A 26,458-nucleotide genomic window follows, 5' to 3' on the forward strand; every position below is an offset into this window, starting at 1 on the left:
TGGCTGATGGCGAATCAACTGATGTCCTGAGGACGAAGACTGACTCTAAATGCTGACCCATTACGGAGGGTAACTATATGATAATGAAATTGTAATTCTCTGTTTGCCTTTTCTTTCTAGGTACCAACTGCTCTTTTGATAGAGGCCATAGTTAGATGTTTTCTAAATTTTGTGTTGCTAAATTGTTTTGCATGAAGCCCAACATGCCAATGCTAATTCGAGGTTAGTTAAGGGGTTCACTAAAACGGACGCAAATAGACAAATGACTGAATCTATGCTTTGTTGAATAATGGGCTAATGATACTCTGCCAAAGTTAATCCATGCTGATGTCGTCCTTTGTTCTAATGTTCATGATCTTTGCTTTGATGAAATCTTATTCGAGTTGCCATATTGTGACATTGTTGATGTGTTTTCTGGTATTGAGACTAATAAACTTACTTGTAGAGTGTAACAAATAGGGAATAAATATCACAAATATTACTACATTTTGTGTGGTTATTCATGGCTGAAGGGTCATGGTGTGTTTCGATTCTTATTATTGTTATTAGCTAAAATGATTAGATTTGCTATTGTGAATATTAATGAGGTTATTGATCTATTGATTGACATGCTGATTAGTTATCTCGTCTTAAGGTGTCTCCAATCAGGGTCAAAAGATTTATTGGCCTAAAACGAGTCCCAGAAGAATTAAAATATCTAGGACGGGATGCGTTATCAGTTCTGGTAGCAGAGGACGGTTAAGGCCCTTTGGGGCCCTAGGACGAGGGACCATTGTTTTAGAATTGTTTTTTAAATAATGCAGATTGGAGGTATGATCTGCCCCTAAGTCCCAAATGACTTTCCCGGAATCTCAGAGCTTGCCGAAGTGAATTGGGTATGTTCTCGGTGTTCTAGTGATAAGTATGCGTGACGTAGAATTTGCGCTTGCCCAGCTTATGCATATCGCAGGTGAATTGTGAAGGTTTGTGAGAATTTAGGCCAGGTAATGTTTTAGTCGTAGTGGGCGTACTCCTCAGTATGAGAGTAGGGAAGTAGGCGAACTTCATGTAAGTGTGGCGCTTTATGCTCAAAGATTGTCCACGTGGTTGTTGGTGATGTACGGACCCGGCGTGGTCTAAGACTCCGGAGTATATTGATAAGTGTAGGAGACACTTGGTTTATGCTGTCATTTGCGCGGTTTAATAGGTCAATGGGGCTTGATTGAAGAGTCGAGTTTGAGTCAAAGTGAGTGAGTGAAAACTTTGACGGAGATTTGGTAAGTTCTAAAGTGCACTAGGACGAACCATTGACAAGTCGAGAGTGAAATTTGCGGATCAAATTTTGCTTACGAGTGCGGGATCTGAGAAGGAGAGTAGCGGCCGAGGCTTCAAGTGAAATCTCCGTAAAGTTCTGAAGCGATTGTGTTACCCTTCCTGTAGTAAACCGGCAAATTTGAGTTTTTTTTTGTTGAAGTGCTCGCAATATATTGCATTAGTTTTGTGTGGATCCAAAGTGAGGAAGACAAGCCGCAAGACTTTGTCAGACGCAGTGTGTGTGAGTGTGATGTCATTGGAGCCACTATCCTTCGATAGGTCAGCTAGTAAGAAGGGTCGTGCACGGAATGGCAGCCGTCCATGAGAGGCAATTGGTTGAGAAGGTAGGTGAAGAGTGTTCTGGGAATTAAAGTCACTTCCTGATTCAATTCTAAACAAATTAAAAGACACAAAAATGAAGCTTTTCAAGGCTTTAGAGAGTGCTTTGAGGGGAGATGTGTACATTACAGCGAGTGTGGGGGAGCCTGCACGGCCAGAGGGTTCTCCGGCATATGCCGTAATGGAGGAGAAGGGAGTCGCACCATGTCTTTGGCTAAAGCAATGGTGCAAATTAACAGCGAAAGATGGGTGTTTGGTGTTTCCAGAGAATGTAACATTTAACACAGGGGTTCTGGAAAATTTGCGAAAGGCGCTAAATGAGCAAAAGCCACCTCCAAGACCAGCTCAGTTTGAGGCGTTAGCGATTTGGGAATTGATGGCCATATGACAGAGGCAACAAAAATTCAAGAGGAGAATGAGGAAAGTGGAAAAGACACTAGCGGAGGCTAGATGGGATAGTGAGACCAGGATGTGGAGAAGAGAAATAATAGACAGAGTCAGAATGTAGCCGGCAATAACTCAAGAGGCCGAAACACAGGGTAGAAAGGCCACTTGTAAAACAGACAAGGGCTCTAGTAAGCAAAAGGAGACTCAGAAGTCTTGGGTAGATGCAGATGATTCAGATGATGATGAGTTTCTCAATTAGTTGTTACATGATCGACCGCCACCATATGTCATAAATGACAATAGACTGAGTGCTAGTGCAGGTCCTGTAAATTCATCACAGAATCAGGGGATCACAAATACAGCACAGGCGGATAATGTTATCACATCAGCTACGATACAGAATGGTGCTAGTGTATCCACTGCACCCGAGACGCAGATACAATTGCAGCCACCGCCAGTTCAGAGGCTCTACCCTGATGTCCCAGTATTAGGGATGACTACGAATTTGATGGTGCCGCCTGATCCAGCATACACAAGATCAAAGTTAGTGCAGATTGAGCCAACTCCACATTTGCTGCCCCAGCCGCAGCAACAGGTGGTTACGAATTATACTTCGGTCACAGGATCGCGATCAGTCACAGCACCTGTAATGAATCAAGCTATGGGAGTTAATGCTCCACCGCGATTGGGAAACGGACAGGCACCAGCTGCTATATCTTTGCCAATTACCGTTGGTCCGCCAGCACCGCTGTATGCGCAGGCGAAACCTAGTGTATGTGACCAAGGAGTAATGACTCAAGAGGTGATAAGAGGAGGGTTCACAGGAAGCTCCCAAGGGATGACACCGGAAGAACAGACAGCGGAGAGGTCTAGATCCTTGTTGGACTTCAGTCCGATTGGGGTTTCTTTAGAGACAATGAAACAAGCAGGTTTGGGTCTACTGACTCCACAGGTACTGAGTGCAAATACATCCCAAACACCGATGGTGCAAGCTGGGAATATCTTGTTGCAAGTTTTGACTGCGCAACAACTGAATGAATGGTTAGACAAGTTGAATTCTCCGCAGACTACTCCTGCGACAGCAGAGCGGTCAGAGAGAGAGGAATACCTGATTTTTGTGAGGTTGTGTGTGGAAGTAGCGGAGTTAGTTGAAGGAAGTATGGGAGTGAACAGGTTAGAATCATACACTGAAGCAGAATTGAGGTATCTGTGCCCTAAGATAACCAAAGAAGTGAGTAAGGTGCACCAGAGGTTACCAAATTTGGCAGACAAATACGGCATAGACTTGGACAATACTAAGCATCTGAAGAGGAGTTACAGGTTAGACTTCGAGCCTAAAGATGTTGATCACATGAGATCTACTGGGATGAAGGCACACCTTAAAGAGATACTACAAAGTGCTCAAGTTTTGGGGGCATTAGAGAATTTGGAAGGCAGATGGGCGAAGAAGAGAGATAAGAGGAAAAGTGCTTGCCTGGAACAGCAGCAGGCGAAAGCTGTGCCAGATATGGGAACAATAAAGATGTTACTGATGAGGGAAACAGCTGGAGGGGTTCTAGTTCATGTACCGTGGTCTAGAGGTGACATTTTGTCATTCACAAATTACTATCTCAGGTTGAGGGAAAAGCCGATAGAATGTTATCAGCAAACGGACAGGTTTGTGAAGCTTGCGAAATGTCTTTGGGAAGACTTAAATACACTGTTTGAGATTATAGTTCCAGCTGATTTGTGGCTTGAGTGCAAGAGAAGTGTGGATTGGCCGACAGCGGAACCGCCAAGGGACAGGGCTACAGGAGCACCGTCTCCTGAGGTGATGAACTACCACTATAAGGTGATTGAGTTTTTGAAGCAGAAGGTGTCGCCGAAAGTTACTGATTGGCAGAAAATTGATCAAACGGCACAAGAAGGCAAAGAGTCGATACATGCTCACTATAAGAGATTGTTAAAGGCGTTCACACACTACAGTTGCACAGAGGTCATAGAACCGAAAGACATGAATCACCTTGTGTTCAGGTTTGTTGAAGGATTGAGACCAGAGATTAGCCAGATGATTAAGAATCATTTGATCTGTTGGCAAGCGAAGCCGAATGATGAGGTGTTGCAGTATGCAAAATACTGTAGTGATGAGATTGAATTGAAGCAGAGAAAGCTGAAAGAGAAGGTGATGGTGATGCAAATTAAGGCAGCTCAAGCAGGGATGCAGGGAAATGGAGTACAGTAGATGGTGCAGCAACCACAACGGAACGAAATGTTTCAAACGCAAGTGAGAGGCAGAGGTCGAGGAGGTTTTGTGAACTGTGGTCCAGATTTGAATACTGTTGTGGTTCAAAATGACGTGCAAGGGATGAAAAAGATGTCGCCATGCATGCGGGGGCGTGGGACACTGGAAGCGGGAATGTCCGATGATGGTGCAGGATGGTGTTGTTCAACAGAGCAATGATGTTGGTGCATTTCAGAATGGGAGAGGTCCCAGAATGAGTGGTCCAAATCCGAATTTTCAGAATAACATGGTTCAGATGCAGGGTCTCCAGCCCATGCAACAAATGCAAATGCCACGTGTACAACCAGTGCAGGTGCAGCAAGTACAACAGCAGATTCCTGTGGTACCTAGACAGCAAATGCAGTTGCCTTTAGCTCCGATGGGACAGCAACAGGTGATGCTTCCTCAACAGGTCACAGGTCAAACAATGAATCAAAATAATGCAGTACCACAGTTCCCATTGCGTGGTGAGAATGGAATAAACGATGAATGGTTGGATGACTGTTCAGATAGTGAGGAGTGCAGGCTTGCAGCGTCCTTAGAGGTAGATCAGAGGGGACCTTATGTGCAGGGGAAGGTGATGGGTCACAAGGTTTTATTCCTGGTTGATACAGGAGCTACACGCTCGACACTCAGAAGTGCAGAGGTTCTGAAATTGCCTCTTTCAGGGCGTACCATAAACGTGGTAGGAGTAGCAAATCAGCTCCTGAGTAACCTGATTACAGATCCGGTCCAAGTTGAGATTGGTACCTTTCAGGGATTGCACAAGTTTGTAGTCTGTGATTCAAGTCCCGTGTTCCTACTGCGAAGAGACTTGCTGTGTAAGATGAGATGTTCGATCACCTGTTCCAATTAAGGAATTTAGGTGCAGACAAACAGTGATGATGAAGGGGATGATGGTCAGATCTCAGAGATGGAAACCACAGATGAGGAATACCCTTTGATAAGCTTTTTCCCAATGTTCACAGTGACCGACTTGCCAACCGAATTACAGGGGACAGTTACAGAGAAGGTGTGGGATTTGACAGGAAAGGAAGTGGGACTGATAAAAGGAGTAGAACCAGTCAAAGTAGATGTGAAGCCAAATGCTGTGTTTCCCCAGGTACCGCATTACCACATGGCACAAGATGTCCTTATACAGGTTACGCAGATTATTGCCGATGTTGTAAAGCAGGGGGTCCTAAAGGAAGTAATGAGCAGCCCATGTAATTCACCAATAATGGGACTGAGAAAGCTTTGTGGGAAAGTTCGAATTATCCAAGATCTGAGGAATTAATGAGATAGTGGTAAAATGTTGCCCAATAGTGCCAAACCCAGCCGTGATCATGTTCCAGGTTCCATGTGATGCAGAATGGTTCACCGTTGTGGACTTGTCTCAAGCGTTCTTTTCTGTGCCTCTTCATGAGGATAGCCAATTTCTCTTCAGTTTCAAATTCTTGGACAAAGTTTACAGTTGTTGTCGAATTCCTCAAGGGTTTTCAGAATTGCCTTCCATCTTCAATCAGATATTGAAGAAGGATTTGGAATCATTGGAACTGCCTTTTAATTTGACTCTAGTGCAGTACATTGATGATTTGTTGATTGCGTCCAAAACAAAAGATGACTGCAGGTATGATACTATTGCCCTACAGAATCATTTGGGAAAGAATGGACATAAAGTGTCCCCAAAGAAGCTGCAGTACTGTCAGAAAGAAGTAAAGTACTTAGGCCATCTGATTGAGAAACGGTCAAGGAGAACATCTAAAGAAAGAGTGACAGCCATATTGCAGATTAATCCCCCGACATCCAAGAGAGACGTTAGGATGTTTTTGGGAATGGTGGGCTACTGTCGCCAGTGGATTCCAAACTTCTCAATTATCTTTAAGCCATTGGTGAGGCTGACCGTTAAGGAGGTTAAGGATGGCCCGGATACCCTAACTATGTCCGAGAAAGAGATGAGGGCATTCATTGAACTGAGAGAATGTGTGTGCAGGGCTCCAGCTTTAGGTATGCCTGACTACACAAAGCCTTTTGTTCTGTTTTGTCATGAACGTGATGCATGTTCTTTGTCTGTCCTGACACAGGTCCATGGAGGTGCGAACCACCCAGTAGCATATTTTTCAGCTACTTTGGACCCAGTTGCAGCAGCCTTACCGGGTTGTCTGCGTGCAGTTGCAGCAGTTGGTCAAAGCCTTACTCAGTGTGAAGGCATAGTCATGGGACATCCCTTAACAGTAATGGTCCCACACTCAGACGAAATACTACTCACCCGAACCAAGACGCAGCACATGACAAATGCCCATCTGACAAAATATGAAACGATTATATTGGGGTCACCTAATGTGTCATTGAAACACTGTGCTGTGTTAAACCCGGCAACGTTGCTTCCAAATGAGAATACAGATGTTGATGATGCTGAGGAAGTAGGACATGATTGTCTTGAGGTAACAGAACTGTGCACCAAACCGAGACCTGACATTAAAGATACCCAATTGGAAGAAAATGATTACATTATCTTTGTTGATGGTTCATGCCTGAGAGACTCAGTAGGAGTGCTGAGAGCCGGATATGCTGTATGTACAATCACTGGTATCTTGGAAGCATCTTGGCTTGAAAGAATATACTCTGCTCAAGTGGCTGAATTGGTTGCCCTTACTAGGGCATGCCATGCCGCTGATAAATTGAAAGTCACTATCTATACTGACAGCAGATACGGATTTGGAATTGTCCATGATTTTGGCCAGCTATGGTCACAGATAGGTTTCATGACCTCTTCTGGTTCTCCAGTGAAAAACGGTGAAAGAATTAAGGAATTGTTGCACGCGATTCAGTTACCTCTTGAAATTGCCGTGGTGAAATGCAGCGCTCGTGAAATTACAAGACTTTGTGTCAATGGGAAACGGATATGCAGATCAAGTCGCAAGGTTTTGTGCACTGAACTGTATATCGTTCAAAGATCAGTGGGAATTGTTACCTGAAACAGAAAATGAGACATGCACAGGTTACGCATTGAGGGTGGTTGACACAATGGAAGAATCAAAATTGTTACAGGGACGTGCCAGCAGAGAAGAGAAACGTTCTTGGCTTAAAATACAATGTGTACAAAGACCTGATTATTTGTGGGTTTCAGATGAGGGGAAAATGGTTTTGCCAAACAGTCTCTTGTCACAGTTTGCAAGGTTTTACCATGGTCAAGCACATATTGGGAGAGACACCATGATCAGGTTGTTCAAAATTGATTGGTTCAATCCAAAATGCAGACAAGCTGCAGAAGTAATTTGTCACAGGTGCATCATCTGTCAGCAGATGAATGCGGGAAAAGGGACTGTGGTCAATTTGAGCCACATTGGGAGAGCAGGAGGTCCATTTAGCAGAATGCAATTGGATTTTATTGGGATGCCTGTGTGTGGAGGTCTGAGATACATGTTGGTGATTGTGTGTATCTTTAGTCACTGGATTGAAGCTTACCCTACACGTAGGAATGACAGTCTCACAGTAGCGAAGTTGCTGCTTAGGGAGTTGATACCACGTTTCGGGTTCCGATCTCTTTAGAATCAGATAGAGGAAGCCACTTCGACAATGAGGTGGTTAAGCTCTTGTGTGCAGCATGGAACATTGAACAGAAGTTGCATTGTAGCTACCGCCCTGAAGCATCAGGACTAGTGGAGCAGATGAATGGTACCTTGAAGTCGAGAATGGCGAAAATGTGCGCAGCTACAAATTTGAAGTGGCCAGATGCATTGCCCTTAGTGCTAATGTCAATGAGAAATACACCCAACAAGAGAACAGGACTGTCTCCTCATGAAATTCTCATGGGCCGAGCTATGAGATTGCCCACAGTGCCTGCAAATGCTCTTGTGAATATCACGGATGATATGGTGTTGGACTACTGCAAGGGTCTGGCTGACGTGGTCCGCTCTTTCTCTCACCAGGTAGAAGCAACCATACTGCCCCCGATTAATGTTCCAGGTCACAATCTGAAAGCCTGTTACTGGGTTGTTGTCAAGAAACATGTGAGGAAGTCGTGTTTGTAGCCACGTTGGAAGGGGCCGTATCAAGTGATACTAACAACTACCACAGCTGTGAAATGTGCGGGAATTCCAAACTGGATCCATGCCAGTCACAGAAAGAAGGTGACGTGTCCAACTGATGAGGAAATTGAGTTGGCAAAAATAACAGCTACAGAAAAGAAAGTCTGAGGGCCGGAGAGTAATCAAAGGGGAACTGAGACTGAAGGAGAGCCCGTTGAGGACGGCTTGGTCACTCAAACAGCAAACGAGACCCAGAAGGGTGACGGTGAGCCTATCTCAACTGAGGCACCAGGAGGACCGACCCAAAGAGAAGTTCTCCCAGAAGCAGACGGATACAGGTTTGAAGTTGAACTCCTGACAGACCCAGAAGGCGAAGGAGTTGAGGCAGAAGACAGTCAAAGTGTTCAGACTCCTCCTGAGCCGCTTGCAGGTCCAGTAAGAGAAAACACTATGGCACAAGAGGACGCATTGAGCAGCAACCTGAAAAGCCGAACAGTAAAAGGACACTGAGGAGAGATAAGTGGCCAGAGTCACAAGCTGCAAAAGGGAAAGTGGTCATTAATGAAACAATAGAGGAAGAGGTCAATACCACAAGGAAAGAAGATCTGAGTGAAGGAGAATTGCTGGGTGACCGCAAGTTGAAAAGAAAGAGAATAGCAAACAGAAGATACACGTGTCCTGAATGGGCTTATGCAGCGTCGGCTGAATGGCAACAAGAGTTCTTGGCATTCTGTTTTGATCGTGAAGTTCCAGGACAATATTATGGTACTTGAAATTGGCCACAGGTGAAAGGAGACTGTGTTAAGCTGAAATTGAATAAAGGGAAACCTGAGAGAAGGGACTAATGAAAATTACCGGATGTGACACTGTTAACCTGAATTGACTTTGAAAACTAATTGTGACAAGCTGCTAACCTGGTTTGACAAAGACCCTGGGACTGAATGAGAAAAGCTGTAAATACTTGCTGAAGAAAGACTTTGCTTAGCTTTGCTGAAAAAAAAGAGAAGAGTTTCTAACTATCCTCAAAAATTAGTTGTTTACATTTATAGTACTTTACTTTCTGATTCTTTACAGAACATGCCTAGGTCGGGAGATGACATTGACGGGAATAGACTCTGTAAATATTTGGGTGTTGCTTTGGGTGTTGTGTGTGTGATATTCATTATAGCTTTGTTTGTGGAAATGCGTTTGGTGGATGAGAATGAAGCTAACAATGCTACAGTTTCTGAGACTGCTACACTAACACCATGGGAGAGGTTTGAGCAAGATACAAAGTATTTGCATGACGAAACTAATACGAAAGGGCAGCTGTCTACTAATGTTTTCTATCGCTTGCTGAGTGAGTATGTTGACACTATGGATGCGAAGGCTTGTTATGTGTGTACACAAATTCCTCTTTCAGTCCAAGAGGGAGTTACATATCACAGTTTGCCACTAACCTATGGGATTAGTTGTAGTTTGCTACTAACGCGCTTCTTTAATCAAGCGGAAGTACAATATTTTTACTCAAACTATGATCTTGTATTCTCTTATGTGCCTATCATAGAAGATTTGAATAGTGTAGCTAAGTATTATGCCATAAAGCTGATTAAGGGATTCCTTGAGCCTAGAATGACAATTAGTACATCATATGCACACCACAATAATTTGACATGCTTGCTTACACCCGTAGAAAAGAGCTTTCTAGATCACACTGAAGATAGAAGGAGGGTTTCAAAGGGGAAATTAGAAAAGGGCTTGCAGCAACGATCATTTCTTAGTAATAGCAACAATGGGATTAGGGAACAAGGGAAGCTAGCTTTAGATGCAAACCATGTAGGTAGGCTTTGCATAACACGGCCGAAGTCATATTATGACAATGTGTTTGTAGGAACGAGTGAGTGTAAGCATGTGTTTTTGTTTCAGAATAAGTGGACTTTCATGCTAAATGAAATGGATCAAGCGATCCCAGGGGTTTATTATATTTGTGGACTTAGTGCTTATTACCGTCTTCCAAAGGGATGGTATGGGACATGTTATTTGGGTATAGTTTTCCCAAAGATCTGTCAGCTAGATGATTTAAGGAAATTTCCGAAAGTGACAGAATTACTTTGTGCTAGACAAAAGAGAGAAACTGCTGCTGGAGTAGTAGGAGACATATTTGGAGCAATAATTCCTTCAGTGGTAGTTGTTTTAAACTCCATAAAGATTTGAAAGTTGTCTACTATTGTGGATAACATGCTGACAAACTTCACAGGAGCTATACTCCTGATGAATACTGAACTTGCTGCGGAGAGGGCTATGACTCTTCAAAGAAGGCTTGCTTTAGACAATCTTTTAGCGAAAAGTGGCGGAGTCTGTAAGATGCTTAATGAGTGTCACTGTTGTGCCTATATACCTGACAATAGTAATGAGATTAGAAGTATGCTTCCTAACCTAACAAGAAATAGTGCAGATTTGAAGGAACTGAAAGAACCACGAGTCTGGGAAAAGGTTGGACAAGGATTTGCACATGTGGGAAGTTGGTTTAGTAGTCTTTTGCATGGATTTTGGGGAATATTAATACAGGGAATAGTAATTGTTTTGGCTTGTTTATTTGGACTATGGTTATTGAGTAAAATTATCAAAAGGGTTAAGGCAAAATTGGCAAAACATAAAGCGAGGAGGGAAGAAAAGAAAAGGGAGAAAATGTTCAGAGCAAAATATGAAAAGGCAAAACAAAAGGAAGAAATTGAGATGAAGGAGATCAAGAAGTGAAAAAGGTTGTTAAAGAATGGATTTGTGTGATGACAAGTGTCATCAGAGGAGGGATTGTTGGAGTGTAGCTATTATAATCGAAATTAACATGAAAAGCTTGCGAATTAGTGTATAATGATGTCGCATAGAAAATGTATTGCTGTGCTTTTAATATACGTGTGTGAGATGTGCCCACGGGGAGTGGCCACCAAAGTATACAATGATAAATGAAATTGTCTAATAATGGATTATTGATGTACTAATATGTGGTTCTGTTTTAGTGTTAAGAGTTATATGTTAAGATTTTGCTAAATGAACTACTAGGCCTTAGACGCATGAGGCGGGCCTAGCTGCCGGTCTCATATTAAATATGTTTTTCTAACGTGCAATGTGCTGACTTGCTGACTCTGAATGCTGACCCATTACGGAGGGTAACTGTATGATAATGAAATTGTAATTGTCTGTTTGCCTTTTCTTTCCAGGTACCAACTGCTCTTTTGGTAGAGGCCATAGTTAGATGTTTTCTAAATTTTGTGTTGCTAAATTGTTTTGCATGAAGCCCAACCTGCCAATGCTAATTCGAGGTTAGTTAAGGGGTTCACTAAAGCAGACGCAAAAAGACAAATGACTGAATCTATGCTTTGTTGAATAATGGGCTAATGATACTCTGCCAAAGTTAATCCATGCTGATGTCGTGCTTTGTTCTAATGTTCATGATCTTTGCTTTGAAGAAATCTTATTCGAGTTGCCATATTGTGACATTGTTGATGTGTTTTCTGGTATTGAGACCAATAAACTTACTGGTAGAGTGTAACAAATAGGGAATAAATATCACAAATCTTACTAAATTTTGTGTGGGTATTCATGGCTGAAGGGTCATGGTGTGTTTCGATTCTTCTTAATGTTATTAGCTAAAATGATTTGATTTGTGTTGGACTTTTTGCCTTGCGCAGGGTCATCCCCAGTCTTTTTGCCTCCTTCCTCCTGGTTTTTCTGACCTCTCACTGTTGACTCTAGGACTCTGAGCATTTTATCACTGCTGACCAGTGCTAAAGTGCAGGTGCTCTCCCATCTAAAGTTGGTATGATTGGGTTATACCTAATTGGTATATTTAATTTACCTATAAGTCCCTTGTACAAGTGGTATCTCTATACCCAGGGCCTGTAAATTAAATACTACTAGTGGGCCTGCAGCGCTCCTTGCTCCACCCACTGAAGTAGACTTTCAAACCTGTCTCAGGCCTGCTAGCGCAGGGCCTGTGTGCACAGTTTTCTGCCACAGGGACCTGGCATCTAAACTTACTTGCCAGGCCCAGAACTCCCCTTTTACTACATGTACGTCACCCCTAAGGTATGCCCTAGCTAGCCCTATGGGCAGGGTGCCATGTATGTAGAAAGGCAGGACATGTGCCAAGTTGCGTGGCCTGTCCTGGTAGTGACAAACAGCCTACTGCTGTGAGTGCTGCCTTCTCATAGGATTGCATTAGAAATGCCCTGCCTTATGTGTAAGGGGTATTGTCTGATTTATGAGGGGTAGCGTAGGCGTGTTTGGTATGGTTGTGATGGTGTTAATAAATGCTGATTACTGGTGTGGGTGTATTTTGTTATTACTATCACAGAAATGCCACTTCTAGAAAGTGCACATTTATCTGTGCTTATGACTCTGGTGTTTTGCAGCTTGACTCCAATCCACGTATGGGCAGAGTGACAGTTGGGGCTTTGTGCATACTTTTCTGACAGCCTGTACACAGGGAGGGTGGAGGTGTCACAGAGGTGCATCTGCATGCTGAATAGTCTTCCTGGGCTGAGAGAAGGGAGAGGCTGGGCACACCTGCATTTGTAAAGACTGTGCTCTGGCCTCACACAATAGGGTCGTTAACCCCCCACTGATGTTTGGAGCCTGTGCTGAAAGGAGAGAGGGGGGCACTCCCAGAACCAGTTGTAACTGGCTGGAACCTCCTCTCCCTACCATTGTAAAACACTGTAAGAACTGACTATAAGTACAGGGGAATTTTCCCCACAATTTGGAGACTCTTGGAATCATCTTGGAACTGGACACCAAAGGCTGAAAGGACTCACCAGGAACCGCCATGGACTGCTGCTGCTGTGCTGACCTGTGACCTGCCTGGTCACTGTGAAGGACTTGCCACTTGCTGCCTTTCCCTTGTGCTGGCGTGTAGCTGGGCCCTCCACCTGAGGACCTTGTCTTAAGATTCTGCTCCCCAGGGGCAGGGTGCTGTGGCCCCTGACCCCTGCATCCATCTCTTCACGGGGGGTGCTTCTCCGTGGTTGCGGCTGCCATAGCACTGATTGCATCGCGCTTATGGAGCCTTGGGAGCTCGTAGGCTCCTTGCTGCATTGTGCCCCTTTAAATAAGATCACCGCAGCGGCCCGGGAAGCTGGAAGAACACTCGTGCACCGCATCGGGTGCAGGCGAGTGTCTGCTCGGGCCCCAGGAGGAGTCTGATCTTCTTGTGGCTTCACGGCAGGACCAGGGGAAGGCGCGGGGAGTGCCCCCTTCCCCCTGGCCTCTGCGTTAGGAGCAGGACGCTCCTTTTCTGCTGTTAGGTAAAACGGGCATTATTGTGCCCCCCCCCTTGGTGGAAGGTCCAGTGGAGGACCTGGGCGGCCCCCAGAGATCCCGGGTCCCGGGAGGGGCCTGTCATTAAACCGGAGGGGGTGCGTGGTGCCCCCCTCCTGCCCTAAGTTGTTTTTGCTGGCTTTGATCCCCCTTGTGAGGGCCGGTTGAGGCCCTGGGGGGCCCCCAGTAATCACGGTCCCCGGAGGGACCTGTCTATAAAAGAGAGGAGGTGCATGTCGCCTTCCTCTAACCCCAGAGTATAAGGGAGGCCCCCGTTTTGCGCATAGGAGCGCCGGGGGCCCCATTGTTCGCCTTCTAGGCACTGGAGGTGCCTTCATCCAACCAGGTACTGTTTAAAGGACCAATATAGTTGCAATCCAAAGTTCTTTCTACAGACTTTTGTTTGATTCATATATTACCTACCTGCGTTTGATGTTTTTACATATGTGTATGCAAATGTTCCTTTTATGGACATGCTTGCTAATATGTTTTTCTAACTTGCCATATGTTTTCTAATGTTCCTACTATAGGCATTTTATGATATTCTTATGACAAGTGCTGTGATGTAATAACGTGTTTTCCTGACTACTGCTTATGTTGCAGAATACTGAGTAACCTGTGTGTTATGTGTGACTACTGTTAGGTTGCAGAGTACCTAATGTGTAACGTTCTGACAACTGTTAAGGTAGCAGGAAAGTACTGATATGTGATGTTTGGTCTGATAATTGCCTTGTGTACAATACAGTATATTTTCATATAATCTGGTGTTGTGTTTCCTTTGTGGTGGGGATATTGCATCACGTGTGTTGTGTGTGTTGTGCAAACGCTTTACACATTGCCTCTGGGTTAAGCCTGACTGCTCTTGCCAAGGTACCAAGAGGGTGAGCAGGGGTTATCTTGGACGTGTAACTCCCTTGACCTGACTAGAGTGGGTAAGTTCTGCCTGGCTGAGGTGCTTACCCTAGCCAACCAGAAACCCCATTTCTAACAATTTGCTATTGTGAATATTAATGAGATTATTGATCTATTGATTGACATGCTGATTAGTTATCTCGTCTTAAGGTGTCTCCAATCAGGGTCAAAAGATTCATTGGCCTAAAATGAGTCCCAGAAGAATTAAAATATCTAGGACGGGACGAGTTATCAGTTCTGGTAGCAGAGGGCGGTTAAAGCCCTTTGGGGCCCTAGGATGAGGGACCATTGTTTTAGAATTGTTTTTGAAATAATGCAGATTGGTGGTATGATGTACCCCTAAGTCCCAAATGAATTTCCCGGAATCTCAGAGCTTGCCGAAGTGAGTTGGGTATGTTCTCGGTGTTCTAGTGATTAGTATGTGTGACGTAGAATTTGCGCTTGCCCAGCTTATGCATATCGCAGGTGAATTGTGAAGGTTTGTGAGAATTTAGGCCAGGTAATGTTTTAGTAGGAGTGGGCGTTATCCGCAGTATGAGAGTAGGGAAGTCGGCGAACTTCATGTAAGTGTGGCGCTTTATGCTCAAAAATTGTCCACGTGGTTGTTGGTGATGTACGGACCCGGCGTGCTCTAAGACTCCGGAGTATATTGATAAGTGTAGGAGACACTTGGTTTATGTTGTAATTCGCGCAGTTTAATAGGTCAACCTGCGTGATTGAAGAGTCAAGTTTGAGTCAAAGAGAGTGAGTGAAAACTTCGATGGAGATCTGGTAAGTTCTAAAGTGCACTAGGACGAACCATTGACAAGTCGAGAGTGAAATTTACGGGTCAAAGTTTGCTTACGAGTGCGGGATCTGAGAAGGAGAGAGTAGCGGCCGAGGCTTCAAGTGAAATCTCTGTAAAGTTCTGAAGCGATTGTGTTACCCTTCCTGTAGTAAACCGGCAAATTTGAGTTTTTTTTTTTTAAGTGCTCGCAATATATTGCATTAGTTTTGTGTGGATCCAAAGTGAGGAAGACAAGCCGCAAGACTTTGTCAGCCGCAGTGTGTGTGAGTGTGACATCATTGGAGCCGCTATCCTTTGATAGGTCAGCTAGTAAGAAGGGTCGCGCACAGATTGGCAGCCATCCGTGAAAGGCAATTGGTTGAGAAGGTAGGTGAAGAGTGTTCTGGGAATTAAAGTCACTTCCTGATTCAATTCTAAACAAATTAAAATATGCAAAAATGAAGCTTTTCAAGGCTTTAGAGAGTGCTTTGAGGGGAGATGTGTACATTACAGCGAGTGTGGGGGAGCCTACACCGCCAGAAGTTTCTCCGGCTTATGCCGTAATGGAGGAGAAGGGAGTCGCACCATGTCTTTGGCTAAAGCAATGGTGCAAATTAACAGAGAAAGATGGGTGTTTGGCGTTTCCAGAGAATGTAACATTTAACATAGGGGTTCTGGAAAATTTGTGAAAGGCGCTAAATGAGCAAAAGCCGCCTCCAAGTCCAGCTCAGTTTGAGGCGTTAGCGATTTGGGAATTAATGGCCATACGAAAGAGGCAACAGAAATTCGAGAGGAGAATGAGGAAAGTGGAAAAGACACTAGCGGAGGCTAGATAGGATAGTGAGACCAGGATGTGGAGAAGAGAAATAATAGACGGAGTCAGAATGTAGCTGGCAATAACTCAAGAGGCCGAAACACAGGGAAGAATGGCCACTTGTAAAACAGACAAGGGCTCTAGTAAGCAAAAGGAGACTCAGAAGTCTTGGGTAGATGCAGATGATTCAGATGATGATGCGTTTCTCAATCAGTTGTTACATGATCGACCGCCACCATATGTCATAAATGACAATAGACTGAGTACTAGTGCAGGTCCTGCAAATTCGACACAGAATCAGGGGACCACAAATACAGCACAGGCGGATAATGTTATCACATCAGCTCCGATACAGAATGGTGCTAGTGTATCCACTGCACCCAAGACTCAGATACAGATACAGCCACCGCCAGTTCAGAGGCTCTACCCTGATGTCCCAGTATTAGAGACGACTACGAATTTGAGGGTGCCGCCTGATCCAGCATACACAAGATCAAACTTAGTGCAGATTGAGCTAACTCCACATTTGCTGCCCCAGCCGCAGCAACAGGTGGTTACGAATTATACTTCGGTCACAGGATCGCGATCAGTCACAGCACCTGTAATGAATCAAGCTATGGGAGTTAATGCTCCACCGGGATTGGGAAACGGACAGGCACCAGCTGCTATATCTTTGCCAATTACCGCTGGTCCGCCAGTACCGCTATATGCGCAGGCAAAACCTAGTGTATGTGACCAAGGAGTAATGACTCAAGAGGTGATAAGAGGAGGGTTCACAGGAAGCTCCCAAGGGATGACACCGGGAGAACAAACAGCGGAGAGGTCTAGATCCTTGTTGGACTTCAGTCCGATTGGGATTTCTTTAGAGACAATGAGACAAGCAGGTCTGGGTCTACTGACTCCACAGGTACTGAGTGCAAATACATCACGAACACCAATGGTGCAGGCTGGGAATATCTTGTTGCAAGGTTTGACTGCGCAACAACTGAATGAATGGTTAGACAAGTTGAATTCTCCACAGACTACTCCTGCGACAGCAGAGCGGTCAGAGAGAGAGGAATACGTGAATTTTGTGAGGTTGTGAGTGGAAGCAGCGGAGTTAATTGAAGGAAGTATGGGAGTGAACAGGTTAGAATCATACACTGAAGCAGAATTGAGGTATCTGTGCCCTAAGATAACCAAAGAAGTGAGTAAGGTGCACCAGAGGTTAGCAAATTTGGCAGACAAATACGGCATAGACTTGGACAATACTAAGCATCTGAAGAGGAGTTACAGGTTAGACTTCAAGCCTAAAGATGTTGATCACATGAGATATACTGGGATGAAGGCACACCTTAAAGAGATACTACAAAGTGCTCAAGTTTTGGGGGCATTAGAGAATTTTAAAGGCAGATGGGCGAAGAAGAGAGATAAGAGGAAAAGTGCTTGCCTGGAACAGCAGCAGGCGAAAGCTGTGCCAGATATGGGAACAATAAAGATGTTACCGATGAGGGAAACAGCTGGAGGGGTTCTAGTTCATGTACCGTGGTCTAGAGGTGACACTTTGTCATTCACAAATGACTATCCCAGGTTGAGGGAAAAGCCGATAGAATGGTATCAGCAAATGGACAGGTTTGTGAAGTTTGCGAAATGTCTTTGGGAAGACTTGAATACACTGTTTGAGATTATAGTTCCAGCTGATTTGTGGCTTGAGTGCAATAGAAGTGTGGATTGGCCGACAGTGGAACCGCCAAGGGACAGGGCTACAGGAGCACCATCTCCTGAGGTGATGAAGTACTACTATAAGGTGATTGAGTTTTTGAAGCAGAAGGTGTCGCCGAAAGTGACTGATTGGCAGAAAATTGATCGAACGGCACAAGAAGGCAAAGAGTCGATACATGCTTACTATGAGAGATTGTTAAAGGTGTTCACACACTACAGTGGCACAGAGGTCATAGAACCGGAAGACATGAATCACCTTGTGTTCAGGTTTGTTGAAGGATTGAGACCAGAGATTAGCCAGATGATTAAGAATCATTTGATCTGTTGGCAAGCGAAGCCGATTGATGAGGTGTTGCAGTATGCAAAATACTGTAGTGATGAGATTGAATTGAAGCAGAGAAAGCTGAAAGAGAAGGCGATGGTGATGCAAATTAAGGCAGCTCAAGCAGGGATGCAGGGAAATGGAGTACAGCAGATGGTGCAGCAACCGCAAGGGAACGGAATGTTTCAAACGCAAGTGAGAGGCAGAGGTCGAGGAGGTTTTGTGAACCGTGGTCCAGATTTGAATACTGTTGTGGTTCAAAATGACGTGCAAGGGATGAAAAAGATGTCACCATGCCATGCATGCGGGGGCGTGGGACACTGGAAGCGGGAATGTCCGATGCTGGTGCAGGATGGTGTTGTTCAACAGAGCAATGATGTGGGTGCATTTCAGAATGGGAGAGGTCCCAGAATGAGTGGTCCAAATCCGAATTTTCAGAATAACATGGTTCAGATGCAGGGTCTCCAGCCCATGCAACAAATGCAAATGCCATGTGTACAACCAGTGCAGGTGCAGCAAGTGCAACAGCAGATTCCCGTGGTACCTAGACAGCAAATGCAGTTGCCTTTAGCTCCGATGGGACAGCAACAGGTGATGCTTCCTCAACAGGTCACAGGTCAAACAATGAATCAAAATAATGCAGTACAACAGTTCCCATTGCGTGGTGAGAATGGAATAAACGATGAATGGTCGGATGACTGTTCAGAAATTGAGGAGTGCAGGCTTGCAGCGTCCTTAGAGGTAGATCGGAGGGGACCTTATGTGCAGGGGAAGGTGATGGGTCACAAGGTTTCATTCCTGGTTGATACAGGAGCTACACGCTCGACAGTCAGAAGTGCAGAGGTTCCGAAATTGCCTCTTTCAGGGCGTACCATAAAGGTGGTAGGAGTAGCAAATCGGCTCCTGACTAACCCGATTACAGATCCGGTCCAAGTTGAGATTGGTACCTTTCAGGGATTGCACAGGTTTGTAGTCTGTGATTCAAGTCCTGTGTCCCTACTGGGAAGAGACTTGCTGTGTAAGACGAGGTGTTCGATCACCTGTTCCAATTGAGGAATTGAGGTGCAGACAAACAGTGATGATGAAGGGGATGATGGTCAGATCTCAGAGCCAGAGAAGGAAACAACAGATGAGGAGTACCCTTTGATAAGCTTTTTCCCGATGTTCACAGTGACCGACTTACCAACCGAATTACAGGGGACAGTCACAGAGAAGGTGTGGGATTTGACAGGAAAAGAAGTGGGACTGATGAAAGGAGTAGAACCAGTCAAAGTAGATGTGAAGCCAAATGCTGTGTTTCCCCAGGTACCGCAGTACCACATGGCACAAGATGTCCTTATACAGGTGATGCAGATGATTGCCGATTTTGTAAAGCAGGGGGTCCTAAAGGAAGTAATGAGCAGCCCATGTAATTCACCAATAATGGGACTGAGAAAGCTTTGTGGGAAAGTTCAAATTGTCCAAGATCTGAGGAAAATTAATGAGATAGTGGTAAAATGTTGCCCAATAGTGCCAAATCCAGCCGTAATCATGTTCCAGGTTCCATGTGATGCAGAATGGTTCACAGTTGTGGACTTGTCTCAAGCGTTCTTTTCTGTGCCTCTTCATGAGGATAGCCAATTTCTCTTCAGTTTCAAATTCTTGGACAAAGTTTACAGTTGGTGTCGAATTCCTCAAGGGTTTTCAGAATTGCCTTCCATCTTTAATCAGATATTGAAGAAGGATTTGGAATCATTGGAACTTCCTTTTAATTCGACTCTAGTGCAGTACATTGATGATTTGTTGTTTGCATCCAAAACGAAAGATGACTGCAGGTATGATACTATTGCCCTACTGAATCATTTGGGAAAGAATGGACATAAAGGGGGTCATTCCGACCCTGGCGGTCCATGACCGCCAGGGCCGGGGACCGCGGAAGCACCGCCAACAGGCTGGCGGTGCTTCCAGGGCCATTCTGACCGCAGCGGTAAAGCCGCGGTCAGAAAAGGGCAACCAGCGGTTTCCCACCGGTTTACCCCTGGCCCAAGGAATCCGCCATGGCGGCGCTGCTTGCAGCACCGCCATGGTGATTCCGACCCCCTTCCCGCCATCCTGGTCCTGGCGGTAAATACCGCCAGGAACCGGATGGCGGGAACGGGCGTCGTGGGGCCCCATAATGATTTTCAGTGTCTGCAAAGCAGACACTGAAAATCGCGACGGATGCCACTGCACCCGTCGCACACCAGCAACTCCGCCGGCTCCATTCGGAGCCGGCTTCATCGTTGCTGGGGCTTTCCCGCTGGGCCGGCGGGCGGCCTTTTGGCGGTCGCCCGCCGGCCCAGCGGGAAAGCCAGAATGCCCGCCGCGGTCTTTTGACCGCGGTGCGGTCATTCTGCGGTAACCGCATGGCGGGCGGCTACCGCCCCCGCCGCGGTTGGAATGACCGCCAAAGTGTCCCCAAAGAAGCTGCAGTACTGTCAGAAAGAAGTAAAGTACTTAGGCCATCTGATTGAGAAAGGGTCAAAGAGAATATCTAAAGAAAGAGTGACAGCAATATTGCGGATGAATCCCCCGACATCCAAGAGAGACGTTAGGATGTTTTTGGGAATGGTGGGCTACTGTCGCCAGTGGATTCCAAACTTCTCAATTATCTCTAAGCCATTGGTGAGGCTGACCGTTAAGGAGGTTAAGGATTGCTCGGATACCCTAAATATGTCCGAAAAAGAGATGAGGGCATTCATTGAACTGAGAGAATGTATGTGCAGGGCTCCAGCTTTAGGTATGCCTGACTACACAAAGCCTTTTGTCCTGTTTTGTCACGAACGTGATGCATGTACTTTGTCTGTCCTGACACAGGTCCATGGAGGTACGAACCACCCAGTAGCATATTTTTCAGCTACTTTGGACCCAGTTGCAGCAGCCTTACCGGGTTGTCTGCGTGCAGTTGCAGCAGTTGGCCAAAGCCTTACTCAGTGTGAAGGCATAGTCATGGGACATCCCTTAACAGTGATGGTCCCACACTCAGTCGAAATACTACTCACACGAACCAAGACGCAGCACATGACAAATGCCCATCTGACAAAATATGAAACGATTATATTGGGGTCACCTAATGTGTCATTGAAATGCTGTGCTGTGTTAAACAAAGCAACTTTGCTTCCAAAAGAGAATACAGATGTTGATGATGCTGAGGAAGTAGAACATGGTTGTCTTGAGGTAACAGAACTGTGCACCAAACCGAGTCCTGACATTAAAGATACCCAATTGGAAGAAAATTATTACATTATCTTTGTTGATGGTTCATGCCTGAGAGACTCAGTAGGAGTGCTGAGAGCCAGATATGCTGTATGTACAATCACTGGTATCTTGGAAGCATCTTGGCTCGAAAGAGTATACTCTGCTCAAGTGACGGAATTGGTTGCTCTTACTAGGGCATGCCATGCCGCTGATAAATTGAAAGTCACTATCTATACTGACAGCAGATACAGATTTGGAATTGTCCATGATTTTGGCCAGCTATGGTCACAGAGATGTTTCATGACCTCTTCTGGTTCTCCAATGAAAAATGGTGAAAGAATTAAGGAATTGTTGCACGCGATTCAGTTCCCTCTTGAAATTGCCGTGGTGAAATGCAGCGCTCGTAAAATCACAAGACTTTGTGTCAATGGGAAACGGATATGCAGTTCAAGTCGCAAGGTTTTGTGCATTGAACTGTATATCGTTCAAAGATCAGTGGGAATTGTTACCTGAAACAGAAAATGAGACATGCACAGGTTACGCATTGAGGGTGGTTGACACGATGGAAGAATTAAAATTGTTGCAGGGACGTGCCAGCAAAGAAGAGAAACGTTTTTGGCTTAAAATGCAATGTGTACAAAGACCTGATGATTTGTGGGTTTCAGATGAAGGGAAAATGGTTTTGTCAAACAGTCTCTTGTCACAGTTTGCAAGGTTTTACCATGGTCAAGCACACTTCAAAATTGATTGGTTCAATCCAAAATTCAGACAAGCTGCAGAAGTAATTTGTCACAGGTGCATCATCTGTCAGCAGATGAATGCGGGAAAAGGGACCGTGGTGAATTTGAGCCACATTGGGAGAACAGGAGGTCCATTTAGCAGAATGCAATTGGATTTTATTGAGATGCCTGTGTGTGGAGGTCTGAGATACGTGTTGGTGATTGTGTGTATCCTTAGTCACTGGATTGAAGCTTACCCCACACGTAGGAATGACAGTCTCACAGTAGCGAAGTTGCTGCTTAGGGAGTTGATACCACGTTTCAGGTTCCCGATCTCTCTAGAATCAGATAGAGGAAGCCACTTCAACAATGAGGTGGTTAAGCTCTTGTGTGCAGCATTGAACATTGAACAGAAGTTGCATTGTAGCTACCGCCCTGAAGCATCAGGACTAGTGGAGCAGATGAATGGTACCTTGAAGTCGAGAATGGCGAAAATGTGCGCAGCTACAAATTTGAAGTGGCCAGATGCATTGCCCTTAGTGCTAATGTCAATGAGAAATACACCCAACAAGAAAACAGGACTGTCTCCTCATGAAATTCTCATGGGCCGAGCTATGAGATTGCCCGCAGTGCCTGCAAATGCTCTTGTGAATATCACGGATGATATGGTGTTGGACTACTGCAAAGGTCTGGCTGACGTGGTCCGCTCTTTCTCTCACCAGGTAGAAGCAACCACACTGCCACCGATCCAGGTCACAATCTGAAAGCCGGTGACTGGGTTGTTGTCAAGAAACATGTGAGGAAGTTGTGTTTGCAGCCACGTTGGAAGGGGCCGTATCAAGTGATACTAACAACTACCACAGCTGTGAAATGTGCGGGAATTCCAAACTGGATCCATGCCAGTCACACAAAGAAGGTGACGTGTCCAACTGATGAGGAAATTGAGTTGGCGAAAATAACAGCTACAGAAAAGGAAGTCTCAGGGCCGGAGAGTAATCAATGGGGAACTGAGACTGAAGGAGGGCCCGTTGAGGACAGCTTGGTCACTCAAACAGCAAACGAGACCCAGAAGGGTGACGATGAGCCTATCTCAACTGAGGCACCAGGAGGACCGACCCAAAGAGAGGTTCTCCCAGAAGCAGACGGATACGGGTTTGAAGTTGAGCCCCTGACAGACCCAGAAGGCGAAGGAGTTGAGGCAGAAGACAGTCAAAGTGCTCAGACTCCTCCTGAGCCGCTTGCAGGTCCAGCAAGAGAAAACACTATAGCACAAGAGGACGGCATTGAGCAGCAACCTGAAAAGCCGAACAGTAAAAGGACACTGAGGGGAGATAAGTGGCCAGAGTCACAAGCCGCAAAAGGGAAAGTGGTCATTAATGAAACAATAGAGGAAGAGGTCAATACCACAAGGAAAGAAGATCTGAGTGAAGGAGAATTGCAGGGTGACCGCAAGTTGAAAAGAAAGAGAATAGCAAACAGAAGATACACGTGTCCTGAATGGGCTTATGCAGCGTCGGCTGAATGGCAACAAGAGTTCATGGCATTCTGTTTTGATCGTGAAGTTCCAGGACAATATTATGGTACTTGAAATTGGCCACAGGTGAAAGGAGACTGTGTTAAGCTGAAATTGAATAAAGGGAAACCTGAGAGAAGGGACTAATGAAAATTACCGGATGTGACACTGTTAACCTGAATTGACTTTGAAAACTAATTGTGACAAGCTGCTAACCTGGTTTGACAAAGACCCTGGGAGTGAATGAGAAAAACTGTAAATACTTGCTGAAGAAAGACTTTGCTTAGCTTTGCTGAAAAAAAAAAGAGAAGAGTTTCTAACCATCCTCAAAAATTAGTTGTTTACATTTACAGTACTTTACTTTCTGATTTTTTACAGAACATGCCTAGGTCGGGAGATGACATTGAGGGGAATAGACTCTGTAATGCTTTGGGTGTTGTGTGTGTGATATTCATTATAGCTTTGTTTGTGGAAATGCGTTTGGTGGATGAGAATGAAGCTAACAATGCTACAGTTTCTGAGACTGCTACACTAACACCATGGGAGAGGTTTGAGCAAAATACAAAGTATTTGCATGACAAAACTAATACGGAAGGGGAGCTGTCTACTAATGTTTTCTATTGCTTGCTGAGTGAGTATGTTGACACTATGGATGCGAAGGCTTGTTATGTGTGTACACAAATTCCTCTTTCAGTCCAAGAGGGAGTTACAGATCACAGTTTGCCACTAACCTATGGGATTAGTTGTAGTTTGCTACTAACGCGCTTCTATAATCAAGGGGAAGTACAATATTTTTACTCAAACTATGATCTTGTATTCTCTTATGTGCCTATCATAGAAGATTTGAATAGTGTAGCTAAGTATTATGCCATAAAGCTGATTAAGGGATTCTTTGAGCCTAGAATGACAATTAGTACATCATATGCACACCGCAATAATTTTACATGCTTGCTTACACCCATAGAAAAGAGCTTTCTAGATCACACTGAAGATAGAAGGAGGGTTATAAAGGGGAAATTATAAAAGGGCTTGCAGAAACGATCATTTCTTAGTAATAGCAACAATGGGATTAGGGAACAAAGGAAGCTAGCTTTAGATGCAAACCATGTATGTAGGCTATGCATAACACGCCAAAGTCATATTATGACAATGTGTTTGTAGGAACGAATGAGTGCAAGCATGCGTTTTTGTTTCAGAATAAGTGGACTTTCATGCTAAATGAAATGGATCAAGCGATCCCAGGGGTTTATTATATTTGTGGAATTAGGGCCAGATGTAGTAAAGAAGCATTTTGCGAGTTGCAAATAGCGAGTCTTAGCGACTCGCTATTTGCAACTCGCAAAATGTAATGCAGAACGGTGTCTCAGACACCGTCTGCGAGTCGGTATGGGGTCACAGTGACCCACCTCATTAATATTAATGAGGTGGGTCGCAAATTGAGGCCCCATACCAACTATGGGCACTCGCAAACATGGAGGCCTGCTGTAGTCAGCAGACCTCCGTGTTCGTGACTGCTTTAAATAAAGCAGTTTTTTTTTTTTTAAGTGTAGCCCGTTTTCCTTAAAGGAAAACGAGCTGCACTTAAAAAAAAAAAACGAAACCTTTAGTTTCGGTATTTTTTCAGGGCAGGGAGTGGTCCCTTGGACCACTCCCTGCCCTGAAAAAATGTTTTTGGGTCCATTCACAAACTGGAAGGGGTCCCATGGGGACCCCTTCCAATTTGCGAGTGGGTTACCATCCACTTGAAGTGGATGGTAACTGCAACACCATTTGCGACCGCATATGCACCCCTTCCTATTTGCGATTCTGAAATGCATTTTGCGAGTCGGTCCGACTCGCAGAATGCATTTCTGCATAGGAAAATGCGATTTGCAACTCGCAAACGGCAGTTTTTGCCGTTTGCGAGTTGCAAATCCTTTCCTACATCTGGCCCTTAGTGCTTATTACCGTCTTCCAAAGGGATGGTATGGGACATGTTATTTGGGTATAGTTTTCCCAAAGATCTATCAGCAAGATGATTTAAGGAAATTTCCGAAAGTGACAGAATTACTTTGTGCTAGACAAAAGAGAGAAACTGCTGCTGGAGTAGTAGGAGACATATTTGGAGCAATAATTCCTTCAGTGGGAGTTGTTTTAAACTCCATAAAGATTTGAAAGTTGTCTACTATTGTGGATAACATGCTGACAAACTTCACAGGAGTTATACTCCTGATGGATACTGAACTTGCTGCGGAGAGGGCTATGACTCTTCAAAACAGGCTTGCTTTAGACATTCTTTTAGCGAAAAGTGGTGGTGTCTGTAAGATGCTTAATGAGTGTCACTGTTGTGCCTATATACCTGACAATAGTAATGAGATTAGAAGTATGCTTACTAACCTAATAAGAGATAGTGCAGATTTGAAGGAACTGAAAGATCCAGGAGTCTGGGAAAAGGTTGGACAAGGATTTGCGTGTGTGGGAAGTTGGTTTAGTAGTCTTTGGCATGGATTTTGGGGAAAATTAATAAAGGGAATAGTAATTGTTTTGGCTTGTTTATTTGGACTATGGTTATTAAGCAAAATTAGCAAAGGGGTTAAGGCAAAATTGGCAAAACATAAAGAGAGGAGGGAAGAAAAGAAAAGGGAGAAAATGTTCAGAGCAAAATATGAAAAGGCGAAACAAAAGGAAGAAATTGAGATGAAGGAGATCAAGAAGTGAAAAAGGTTGTTAAAGAATGGATTTGTGTGATGACAAGTGTCATCAGAGGAGGGATTGTTGGAGTGTAGCTATTATAATCGAAATTAACATGAAAAGCTTGCGAATTAATGTATAATGATGTTGCATAGAAAATGTATTGCTGTGCTTTTAATATACGTGTGTGAGATGTGCCCACGGGAGTGACCACCAATGTATACAATGATAAATGAAATTG

The sequence above is a fragment of the Pleurodeles waltl genome, chromosome 5 (genome assembly GCF_031143425.1).
Source record: "Pleurodeles waltl isolate 20211129_DDA chromosome 5, aPleWal1.hap1.20221129, whole genome shotgun sequence".
Taxonomy (NCBI): domain Eukaryota; kingdom Metazoa; phylum Chordata; class Amphibia; order Caudata; family Salamandridae; genus Pleurodeles; species Pleurodeles waltl.